The following is a 12,314-nucleotide window of genomic DNA, read 5'->3' on the forward strand; positions in this document are numbered from 1 at the left end:
GAGAGAGACAAGCTTACACGGAGCTCTTCAGGTCTGGGACTACAACAACAACAAAGCTTAATCTTTGTCAAAACATGACTGTCTTGTCTGGGAGGGTTAGGAAACAGCATGCTATAGATCTATGGATGGAAAATCATGGCATTTTAATTCAATAAAGTTTTCAATGTGTGTTCAAAAAATATAAGGAATTTACAGCTCACCAAAAATTACTTATAAGCCAATGTTTTTTGTTCCTCTATCTAAGCATTGAAAATTAACATAGGAGACAGAAAGGAAAGAGGTTCATATGCACCTGATTCCTTTAAAGGAAAGAATTGGAGCAGGTGCTTTACACTGTATCCATAATCCCACATAACAGCCTTTCTGATCTATGAGAGAACTCCCAGTAAGTCTAAGATAACTACCTGCAAATCTGGAACTATAAGAGTAAGTCAGACTACAATGTGCCTTTAAAACAGAGCATGTACTGGGAATAGCTTTTGTTTCTCTCTTTGAATTGCAGGAGGGAAAAAAAATTAATTTTAACTCTGTTTAAACTTGCTGATTTAAGGGAAGCTATGAAAAGTAAGTTGCCCTGAGTGACATGGAAACAGGATTGGGCAGAGAAATAGTGGCTATTAGTTCAGAAGCTTCTGCCTGGTCTATACCAGCCTTCACACTGTGGAGCACAAAAATCAGTATGCTCACTTTTTTCATGTAATTCATACTCAAAAGCTCTGTTAATGAAGCTTCCCTCAGATGGCTAAATTACCATTCAAGTTGATTGGCTCTTAACTTTCTAGGCCAGTGGAGTTTTGAATGTGTTGTAGAGAGTGGATGCATATTTGCAATCATCCATGCCTGGAGGTAACAATGTTCTGTACAGTAGGTAGAGTTAACACCAAAGAGGTATTCACTACTAACATGAGATGTGAGACCGCCTCAACCTGATGGTTCCTGTGCCTGCACTGGCTCCCAATCCAATGTAGGATCTATTTAAGGCCACTAATGTACGGGGTCTCTTTTCTGTTGGGTGATTTACCACAACTGCTGTGATTCTCAGGGATACCAGGAAATGACTGTGTTTGCTACTCTGAAACTCTGAGCAGCTGGCCTGTGCCTTTTGGCTCTCACACACAGTGCGCTGCTTCAGCCTGGAATGAGAAAGCAGCTACAAAGAGGAAGTGATTAACTCTTGTCTTCTTCAAGTAGGATCCCCAGGGGAGCTCCACTCTAGGTGTGCCTGAGCCACCCGTGCCTTTGGAGATTTCTCATTGCAGTGTCCATTTAGCCCGCGCATGCATGTTACTCAGTCATGTGCCCCGTGCCATTGTTTTGTAGCACTACATGGGCAAACTGCCCTCACTTCTTTTCAGGTGCCTCAGCCTGAAGTGGACCTCTGGCATTTGTCCATGTTGTTTTACCTCAACTGTGCCCTAGTCTTTATTCTAGTACTTTTTATAGTAGTTCTTAGCATTAGGCAGTAATTAGTAAGTAATAGCAGTCTTAAGATTCCTACTCTGGGGGGGGGGAAATAAAATTGTGTGTGATAGCTATAGATAACCTCCCAGTGAACTAGAACGATCTTATGCTCGGTTCTCCTGGTTTCAAACATTGTCTGTTGTGCTGGGAGGCAATCCTGGTGAGCAATGGATACTGCTGGTGCATCCATTGCTTCAGGGAGTCTCACGTTGCCTTGAAGTGTAACTTTTGTCTGGTGTTGAAATCTAGAGCCAAAAAACAGGGAGATCAGACTTTGTCCATTCATGATAGAGAGTTCACTGCACCCAGCTTCTGACCCAGCCCAGGGGACCCACCCCAGTACACTGGATTCTGAGTAAGTCTGCTGCTTCCACTGTCTCCAAGATGCACTCTTCGAAGGCCTGAGAGGGAGAGCCAAGATTCCTTTCATAAAACTTCCAAAGATGGCCCCTCGAGTGCTCGAGATAGAGAATCTATCTTAAAAAAAAAAAATTACGGTCTCCAGTAACCCCAGAAACTTTAGCACCTTCTGTTCTCCAGTCCAGTATCCATGAGGGCACCGCTAAACTGAAAGACTGCAAAGTCTGAGGCCTGGGGGATCCTTGATAATATCGGTGGACCAAGGAGACAAGAAGAGCTCTTCCTCTGTTCACTTGGTACTGAAGAAGCCCACTCAGGCTCCAACCGCACTTCCCTCAGAACAGCCAAGAATCACGATGCTATCAGCTCCCTCAACCACTATCACTTTGGTGCATGGCATGGACTTGGTACTGACAGCATGCTCCGTACTGCAAGAGTTTTGTTTTCCCTGAGACCTGACTGTATCTGAGATGTCCGGCTCACCACTGCTTGGCTCCAATGCATTTTCAGTAATGGAAACATTAAGAGCTCTGGAAATTTGCCCAGGATCGACAACTTCACCTCCATTTTCTTCTGGTGCTTCACCATTTCACAGTGAATTGGAGGAAGAGGATTCTGATGAAAACCTTGCCTTGGTCTTCCAAATATTAGTACAGGGTTCTCCTTTTTATCCTATAGACTAGAGGCCCTTTTCAGGAGTCTCTGAAGGACAAAGCTGGAGTCATCCTAATACTTCTGACCTGGCCCAGATAAATATGGTTTCCTTAGCTGATACAGCTGGCTGTTTACTCACTGATCACTCTCCAGGCCATTCCACATCTACTGTCCCAGGAAGGCAGGAAGATTCTTCACCCCAATCTCAGAGTTCTTTATCTCAAATCGTGGCTGGTCGATGTTTCTCATCCCATGAGCCAATCTGCTCAGAAGAGTAAAAAGAATATTGTTACACAGCAGAAAATCGTCTATTCTTCTTGGAGTGATTGCTCATGTGAGTTCCAATCAGGTGTCCGTGTGCCGCATGCATGGCAGAGGGAAAATTTTTCCCCTTGTAGTATCTGTCGGGTTGGCCTGGAAGTCCTCTGGGGTCAAACCTTCATGGCACTCAGTATAGGGCCTGCTGACCTGCCACACTCTTGGTTCCTTCTTTCCGCCAGTGACGGTTAGCCAGAACGCCTTTGGCTCTTGCCTCAGCAAGCATGTTTTGGCAGTGTCCTATCTATGTGTATATAGTTGTTAAATAGTTAGTTGTAGCTGTAGTAGTTATTTAGTGGTAGATTAGTTCTATAAGTTTTCTTTGGGGTTCCCCCTCCCCCCACTCCCCGCAATGCTTTCCCAGCAGCAGGGCATGCTGCGATCCCCTGGGTTTAAAGCCTGCAAGTACTGTGGCAAGTGTATGCCCAGGAGTGAAACTGCACACTTTGTGTCTGAAGTGTTTAGGGGACAGCCACCTGAAGGAGTGCCGCAGGATCTGCAGGGGGTTTTGCTGGAGAACCCTTAAAGACCAGGAGCAGCACCTTAAGATCCTCCTGATGGAGGCCACAAGCTGTCTGCAATTGGACCCTGGCTCAAAAGAGCCAACTCTGAGCACCTCCTCCTTGGTGTGAAGTGCACAGGTGGCACATGAGCTGGTGCCGAGAAGGTCTCCTCTACAGACCCTCGGCACCGCCACAGCTCTGTCAACAAGATGCAGGCCACAGGGAGGCACCAGTCTCGATCCCCGGTGCCCCAGAAGAAAAGGAGGCTGGAGAGGGGCCACTCTCCCTTGGCCAACTCTAAAGAGCCTGTTGCCATGAGACCCAAGTCGGGCCATGCCTCTGCCCCATTGCCTACCAAGGTCGTGTCGACTCCTGCCCCCTTGGAGGCTCAGTGGAGTCCAGACCCCCACCGCTCTCTGGCCCGACAAAGCCAAGAGCTGCAGCTGCCCTCCATGCCAGAGGCATTTGAGGCTGCTTAGGACTTGCTGAAGCTTACACTGCCATCTTCCTTCCCGAGGCATGACAAGTCTCCGGTGCTGATTCGTCCACTGGTACCATCAAGGGGCAAGCCAGCAATGATGGTGCGGCCCTCCTCGTCACCTGCACATCATTCCCCAGCATAGGACACCCACATGGGGGAGCTGCACTGGTGCCCCTCCCACAGCACTGATCACCAGCACCTCTGAGCACCCCTCCCCCATGGTCATCCTATTCAGAGTCATCGGAGAAGGACTTGGACTTGTATTCTCCAGCAGCAGCAGGAAGTCCAGCTCCCTGTGACTGCCAGCCCTACCCCACACCATGACTGGGTCAGTGGCAGGCCCGGACCCAGTGGTCCTTCTGGACACCCATGTCATTTCACCAGACCCAGGGACAGAGCCAGGGGTTGCACTCCAGATCAGTGTTGGTGGCCTCGGCGTCCTTTGTGCAGCCATAAACAGTGGCAGCCTCAAGAGTATCAGCGTTAGCAACGACCCAGTCTGCAGTTGGGGCTCCAACACCTGAGGCATTGGCACCAGCGGCACCCTCAGCGCAGATGCTTTCAGCACCAATGTCCATAATATTCTTGGCACTGATGTCCGCAATATCCACAGTACCGGCGGCTCCAGCTCCACCTGCAGTGTCTGCACCATTCCTCCCGGTGCTCACAACACGAGGGTATCGGGCACCGCGAGACTGCCTTGGACCAAGGGTAGTGAGCAGAGCCTACTACCTGCAGGGTTCTCATCTTTGTCCTCCCCGGACAAGGCGGTGGCAGGCACATCAATGGCCCCGGCCTTGGAAGATAGCAGGGTCTTGCAGCAATTGCTGCAACAAGTGGCACAGAACCTGGGCATCCAGGTGAAGGAAGTGGTGGAGGATGCTGACCCCAAGGTGGACATCCTCACCCCCCTCCAGGGGCCTGCCTGCAATGCCTTGCCACCGATCAAGACCATCAGTGATACCAACAAGACATCATGGCAGACCCCAGCCTCCTTTCCCCCCATGGCAAAGAGGAACGAGAGGTGGTACTTCGTACCTTCCAAGGGATATGAACATTTGTATACCTACCCCCCGCCAGACTCCCTAGTTATGGTGCAGCCAACCAACACAAGCGCCAGGGCTACCAGGAGCCCTCCCCGAAAAACCGAGGCTTCGTCAACAGCATTCCTGGCACATGTTCCAACCCAGGAAATATGTAGAGCAGCAACGTGGTCCTCCACTCATACTTTCACATCACATTATGCAATTACCCAGCAGGCCAGAGATGATGCAGTCTTTGGTAGAGCAGTGCTCCAGACAGCGAACATTTAAGTTCTGACCCCACCTCCAAAGCTTAGGCTTGGGAATCACCTGATTGGAACTGAAATGAGCAATCACTTGAATAAAAAATGGTTACTAACCTTGTAACTGTTCTTCAAGATGGGTTGCTCATGTGCATTCCAATACCCACCCTCCTTACCCCTCTGTCGGAGTAGCGGGCAAGAAGGAACTGAGGGAGTGTCGGGTCAGCAGGACCCTATACTGAGCACCATGAAGGCACAACCCCAGGGGGTGCCCAGACGACCCGATGGGTAGCTGCTAGGGAAAAACTTTTCTGGTTGCCATGTATACAGCATGTGCACACAGCTGACTGGAATGGACATAAGCAACACATCTTGAAGAACAACAGTTACAAGAGGGTTAGTAATCATTTTTTCACTATACATACTCTCAAAAATGGACAAGATTTGTCTGTTAGTGTGATCTCAAACACTCTACTGACAACCTCATCGCTGTCAGATATACTGGAATGTATTCTATCACTCTAAAGTTCAGGGCTGTTGTTGAACTCCATTAGAGTCCATGTAGCAGCCATCATGGCTTTGCATGCTCCAATAGTTATTCTGTTTTTGCTCACCCAACAACAGCGAGGTTCTTCAAGGGGGCTTGGAAATCTCTTTCTGCCAATCAAGTGTCATATGCCAATTGTGGACCTCAATCTGGTTGTTAAATGCCTTACAAGACCACAATTTGCTCCCTTTATCAATGAAAACAACATTCCTGATAGCCATCACATCGATGTGACAGGTTGGGGAAATAGGGGCCCTTATGGCATATCCCCTTTTTGCAGTATTTTTAAGGATAAGGTCATGTTATGATCACGCCCCAAATTTCTAACAAAAATTTCCTATGAATTCTATATTAACCAACCCATTCACCTACCAATTTTCCATCCTAAATCTCACCTCCAAAGACAAGAGGCACTGTTACACACCCTTGACATCCGGAGATCCCTGTTTTCTATCTTTGATAGGACTAAACTCTTCAGAAAGACTCCCAAATTGTTTCTCTTGCTCACAAATAGAGCAAAAAGTTCTGCAATCTCTAAACAAAGACTTTCCAAGTCGCTGTCCGACTGCCTTAGTTTTTGCTAAGAATATTGTAATCAGAGTGGACACGTTGGGCAGCGGGCAGGGTTGGCCCTCCCCCCAGATTTGCTGCTTGGCTTGTACTGAGCATGCTCAGTAACACTGCTGAAGCCTCTGCCCTCACTCCACCCTGTCTCTCCGCCCCCCATGCCCCATCCACTGTCCATTCAAGCACCTTTGGACTTATGAACTCATTCTGCGAGGTCCATTTCCATCTCTACAGCCTTTCTCAGAAGTGTTCCCAGCATTGAAATATGTACAGCTGCAACTTGGGCTTCTGTACACACATTTGAACATTATGCAGTAACTCATGACTCTGCTTCCAATACTGTGTTCAGCTTGGCTGTACTTTCTTCCACACTGGACTCAACCCTAAAGCCCCCTCCACCTTAGAGGGAACTGATCAGTAGTCACCTAGAGTGGAGCACTCACAGGGACACTATTCGAAGAAGGGGCTACTCACCCTGTGTGGTAACTATGGTTCTTTGATGAATCCTCATCGATGCTCCACTAACCACTATCCTTCTCCTCTCCTTTGGATGTCTCTGCTATAGGGCTTTGCTGTAGAGAAGGAAGTGAGGGCAGTTAACCCATGCAGTGCTATATAGCAATGCTATGGGGCACAAGACTGAGTAACGTGCATGGGCAGAACAGACACTGCTATGAGAAATCTCTGATCAAAGGCACAAGTCACACAAGCGCTCCTAGAATGATGCACCCATGGGGGTGGGGGTGGGGGTGGGGGGTACATCTCAAAGAGCCATAGTTACTGCACAGCATGAGTAACCATTTCTGTGCTTCTTTGTCTCAGCTTTCTTGGTGACACAGCCCTAGTAAGGAGTTTTGTAATCTTGATACCTGTTCAACAGCAATTGGGCTAAGACCATTAACTTTTCTCCTAGAAACAAATCAACAGCCTGCAGCTAGTTTTCCGTTTGTGCCCATTTTGTATCAGTAGTGCCCTAGCTTATATGGGTATTGTGATGGTTTGGGGCATCTGTGTACAACTGATGAATTCTGATTAATGAACTTTATGTATTACTGTATACCTCAGTGCACTGATTCAGACTGGCCCCAGTTCAATTAAAAGCATAGTTAACACTGAATGACTCTGCCATAGCAGAACAATGTATATGCTAAAGAGATTGGCCCAGCTAAAGGACGCTGATTCTGCTCAGATTGCCTGTGTAGTAGCATAAACTGCTCCCTGGCAGAATTTCCTCACGTGACAGTTGCAGTTTGTGTCGCTACACTTGCAGAGAGTTGGGGTTGGAGAAGCATGGGAAAGTCCCCTGCAGAAAAGGGAAACAAAGAGAGATCTTAGAAGCTGCTGTTGAAAAAGGGCCTTGCTCTTTGAGCTCGGGTGAACCTGTTGAGTGCTTCCTGAGCAAACCAAGGCAAGATCAGCATGGATTAAACAGCTGAGGAATCAATGCAAGTGCTGTTCTTTTCAGTTTCAGGGCACAGTTGCAAGATGGGAGGAGGAGGAAAAGTGAGAGTGTATGTGTGTGGCTGGCTAATGGGTGGCTTTGACCTGAGGAAACACTGACTGGATAGTCAGCCCTCCTGGACAGAAAACCATAAGGTGGTGTTTTTCTAACTGCACCCTGTGAAGATGAGAATGGAGAGGGGCCATTGTGTCTTGTGCTCATTTACAAAAAACTTAAATCCTGGCAAGAGAAAATAACTTTGTTTTGTTTGTTCAGTGAGCTACTCTTACTCACTGCTGTCCTGTGACAGTAGCCCACCGATAAATATGCTCTGAGTCCCTCTTGGGTTCCAGGTGCCATATTCATTTGCGGGTTCATTATTTATAATTGGTACAGATCTGAGGTACAGTTGTTATTTAGGGAACCTATGTAATATAACCAAGGTTGCTGATTGGTCTAGCCTTCACCACAACCTCAGGTGAAGCTGTTCATGACCTCACCCCTCTCCCCTATCCTGTCACTCAGGGTTTCCCGGGGGGGGAGAGACTACACATACTCTAACCTTGCCTGCTTACCTACCTTTTGCAATTTGCAAGTAGGATTGCTTATAGCCTTACCTGCCTCCTGACACCTTCCCTCCCAGGGATCTTCCAGAGGAGGGTATTTCCTGGTATCCCACCCCCAGTCTATTAAATTGTAGGATCTTCAGGGAAGTGTACTAGACCCAAGCCCCAATGTTATGCTGGAGGGTTATTGCAGAACTCAGATACTATGGTAAAATGACAGGTTTCAGAGTAGCAGCTGTGTTAGTTTACGAGGTTAATTAATTAAGATGAGCTATTATCAGCAGGAGTAAAAAGCTTTTGTAGTGATAAGACCGTTGAAATGGGCAGAGGGGCATTGCTGGCACATGATAGCATATATCATATTGGTGGATGTGACTCATTCACCTGCACATCTAAGATGCCACAAGTGTGCTCCTGTTCTTTTTGTGGATACAGACTAACACGGCTGCTACTCTGAAACTTCCTATGCAGTGCTGATCAGCAGGGGCTCCCAGGCTGCCTGCAGACTCTGGCTTTTGAAAGAGAGGTGACTGCTGGTACAGCAGTTTCTACATGGGCCCTTCGGCTTTTACATTCACTTTCCCACTTGGTCCAAAGTAGCTAAAATTTGTAGCCAGCCATAAAAAACATTTGAAATAAACAGACTTCCTGGTGTTCGGCTGACATGTGACTCTGTAATGAGGAAGAAGCCAGCCAGCAGATGGTGCAGGGCTTGAAAACGAAACTGACCTGGAAGAGAAAGGAAAACACGTTCCTAGACAGGGGTGGGGGAAAAACTTACTTATGTGGACAGACTGCCAGGGAAATCTTTGTTTGGCGCCGGGAGGATTTCACACACGTCATTTGCACTTTCCATGCTGAAGAAAGTTCTAAAGGTAAATGTGTAAATTTTCTGTCTGGATTGTGCAGAAGTGAGATTAAATCCAAGCAAAGCACGGGGGTTGAGATCTTGTCTTTCTCTTAAAATGCTCCTAACAGGCTTAAGATCCTTTAGAGCAGGGGTGGGCAAACTCTTTGGCCTGAGGGCCACATCGGGTTTTGGAAATTGTATGGAGGACCAGTTAGGGGAGGCTGTGCCTCCTCAAACAGCCAGGCGTAGCCCGGCCCCTGCCCCTATTCCCCCCACCCTGCTTCTCACCCCCTGATGGCCCCCCACAGGACTCCTGCCCCATCCACACACGGCCCGTTTCCTGTCCCCTGACTGCCCCTGCCACCTCATCCAACCCCCCCTTCCTGACTGCCCCCTGGGATCCCTGCCCCCAATCAACCCCCCTGTTCCCTGCCCTCTGACCGCCCCAACCCCTCGCCACACCCCAAACTCCCCTGCCTTCTATCCAGTCCCCCTTGCTCCCTGCCCCCTTACCGTGCTACCTGGAGCACTGGTGGCTGGCAGCACTACAGCCACACCACCCGGCTGGAGCCAGCCACGCCACAGCGCAGCACTGAGTCAGGCCGGGCTCTGCAGCTGCTCTGCTCGGCCGCCCAGAGCATTGCACTGGCAGTGCGGCACACTGAGGCTGTGGGAGAGGGGAAACAGCAGAGGAGGGGCTGGGGGTAGCCCCCGGGTCAGGAGCTCAGGGGCCGGGCAGGAGGGTCCTGCCAGCCGTAGTTTGCCCACCTCTACTTTAGAGAAGCAGAGCATGATCATTTCCAGTTCTGGTTAGAATCGTCATCCATTGAGAAGGCGGGGAATGTAGAAATAGAACTAAGTTTCTGGCTTTGAGAATGAAGAGTACTTGTGGCATTTTAGCGACTAACAAATTTATTTGGGCATAAGCTTTCCTGGGCTAAAACCCACTTCATCGGATGCATGCAGTGGAAAATACAGTAAGAAGATATATATAAACAGAGAACATGAAAAAACGGGTGTTGCCATACCAGCTATAACAAGACTAATCAATTAAAGTGGGCTATTAGCAGCAGGAGAAAAAAAAAACCTTTGTAGTGTTAATCAGGATTACCCATTTCCAACAGTTGACAAGAAGGTGTGAGTAACAGTAGGGGGGGGAATTAGCATGGGCCACTCTTTCTGGCTTTGGTGCATTTCCCAAGCTGGAGTGCATTTGTGCTTCAAAATGTGCTGTGCTTTCTGCTGTGCATCAGTAACTTGCTTAAGAGAAAGCAAAAACTGAAGATGGGTTTGTGCTACAAAGTTCAGTATAGGATTTTGGTTCAGTCCAGGGTAGAGACAAGAGACCTATCATGACATTCAGCTACGGGGGGCTTTAGATCTGGGGTTTTGCTCTGGGACCATCTCTAGCCTCTTCATTAAATAATGTAAAATTTGTTGAGTCTCGTATGCAGTAAGTCTGTTCAGTTTCTTGGCTTTCGCTGTACATATTGGATGTCACAGTTCTTCTGATCTCATGACAAATATTGCAGCAGGCATGTAACACTGAAGAGGGCTGCTCCTTTCCTGTTCAGAGACTATACAGCACAACAGCAAGCACTAATCTATCCTGGTGACTGACTGTAGCACTTACACTGAAATCAGCTTGGGGATGACCTATTCTAATTCTTTTAAGAGTCTGAAGATTGTATTCCAAGCAGAAGCTTAGGGCCACCCCAGAAGGAGAGTGCAGAGGGGAGGGGAGGAAGGAGAATGTTATGGTTCATGGCCATATCTTGGTCCCTGTGCACAGCCCAAACAAATGGGATTGTGCAGAGGAGCTGGGCAGGGTGATGCAGGTATCACCTTCAACCCGGAGGCAGGGCCTTTGCTGTAGTGTCCTTGGTCTGTTAAACTACCTCAGGTGGGTTTTGGCAATCCTTCTCCACCCTCATATCTCCCCACCCCCGGATCTGCTTTGGAGGCCTGTGAACAGCTGTGCCATAGCTGCTAGGCCCTGTAATAGAGCATGCTCTGCATACTTTTCTCGAATACGAGTACAAAGATACAGCTTGGCTGCTGAGGGACTCATCAGAGGAGGTGGATGGATGGAAAACAAAGTGATTTCGTTAATATTTTTATTCTTTCATTTACTCTGTATTCAGATCCCTTTTCAGTATAAATGAATATAATTATTCTTACTGCTACTTGCATTAATTCTGCTAAACATATGAAATCTAGCAAAGGATCATGTTTAGCCATCTTTTAACAACTCTGTAGAATTAAGGATTGTTGTTTTGCCTTGGAAATATGATAAACTGACTTTTGACCTTTCCCAGCAGAGTCAGCTGCAGGGAAGTTAGTGTCTGAAACGCTTTGGGCCTGACTCTTTTCTCACCCCCTACTGGTTTTACACTAATGTAGCCCATTGACTTCAGTGGAATTATTCCTGATTACCAGCAGCATGAGAGGAGAATGTGTCTTCAGCTTTGTTATTTTGAGGAAATAAAACTCTGTGGTTGCTGAGCTGGCAAATTTCATTTTCATTTGGAGTTCTTTCCAGTGCTGAAAGCACGCATCTCATGACCTGTATGTTAAGTGGCTGTTTCTTGGATGCACATGCTGGTTCTCTCTAGTGAGTTGTGTGTGAATCTCACTATATTATCTCAGCTGTAATTTTTCCTCCCCTCCAGCCCCAATCAGATTTTTAAAGGAGTGACCAAGGTTTCCCACGGATTATAAGAATTCAGCACAGCATCTTTTCTTTCTTATAGAACTGGGACAAAATCAGAATCTGATCGGAGGCCACAGGACTGGTGGTTCAGATAAAATAAATCCTGAACCCAAAGCACTCAAGATTTGTTTTTTGGGCAGACAACCCAAAGGAAAACCAGGCTTCTCTGCTCACTCTGACCATAGAGTCATACAAATGAAGAGCTGGAAGGGACCTCAAGAGGCCCTCAAGTCTAGCCCCCCTGTGCTGAGGCAGGACCAAGTAAACCTTAGACCATCCCTCACAGGTGTTTGTCCGACTTGTTCTTAAAAATCTCCAAGGAAGTCGATTCCACAACTTCCCTTGGAAGCATATTCCAGAACTTACTATCATTATTGTTAGAAAGTTCTTCCTAATAGCTAACCTAAATCTCTCTTACCCCACTGATATTCCAGCCCAAGGGAGGCTGACTTAACTCTAGCCACTGCATTAGCCCTGGGGCCACTGCTTCAGGGGCCTGGGGCCAGCCATCTGCTCCGGCGGTTCAAGGGTCGCTGCTCTGCTGGCCCTGGGGCTGACTACTGGCTAG

General features: G+C 47.8%; 1 protein-coding gene and 1 long non-coding RNA gene across 3 annotated transcripts in view; one reads left to right on the forward strand and one right to left on the reverse strand.

Annotated features, from left to right (window-relative positions):
* On the reverse strand, positions 1–9,577 carry LOC115648957. Its single transcript, XR_003999697.1, has 4 exons — positions 9,547–9,577; positions 8,965–9,052; positions 6,651–6,748; positions 1–119 (listed from the first exon to the last, which is right to left on the reverse strand). It is a non-coding gene; the product is annotated as an uncharacterized LOC115648957 (long non-coding RNA).
* The window catches only part of LOC115648954 (NACHT, LRR and PYD domains-containing protein 3-like), a 27,481-nt gene continuing 24,140 nt past the window's right edge, over positions 8,974–12,314 (forward strand). For both annotated transcript variants that reach the window (XR_003999696.1, XM_030557351.1), the window contains exon 1: positions 8,974–9,058. The gene's annotated coding sequence lies outside the window, so the exon portion shown is untranslated. The remainder of the gene's footprint in view (positions 9,059–12,314) is intronic.

This window comes from Gopherus evgoodei, chromosome 3 (genome assembly GCF_007399415.2).
Source record: "Gopherus evgoodei ecotype Sinaloan lineage chromosome 3, rGopEvg1_v1.p, whole genome shotgun sequence".
NCBI lineage: Eukaryota > Metazoa > Chordata > Testudines > Testudinidae > Gopherus > Gopherus evgoodei.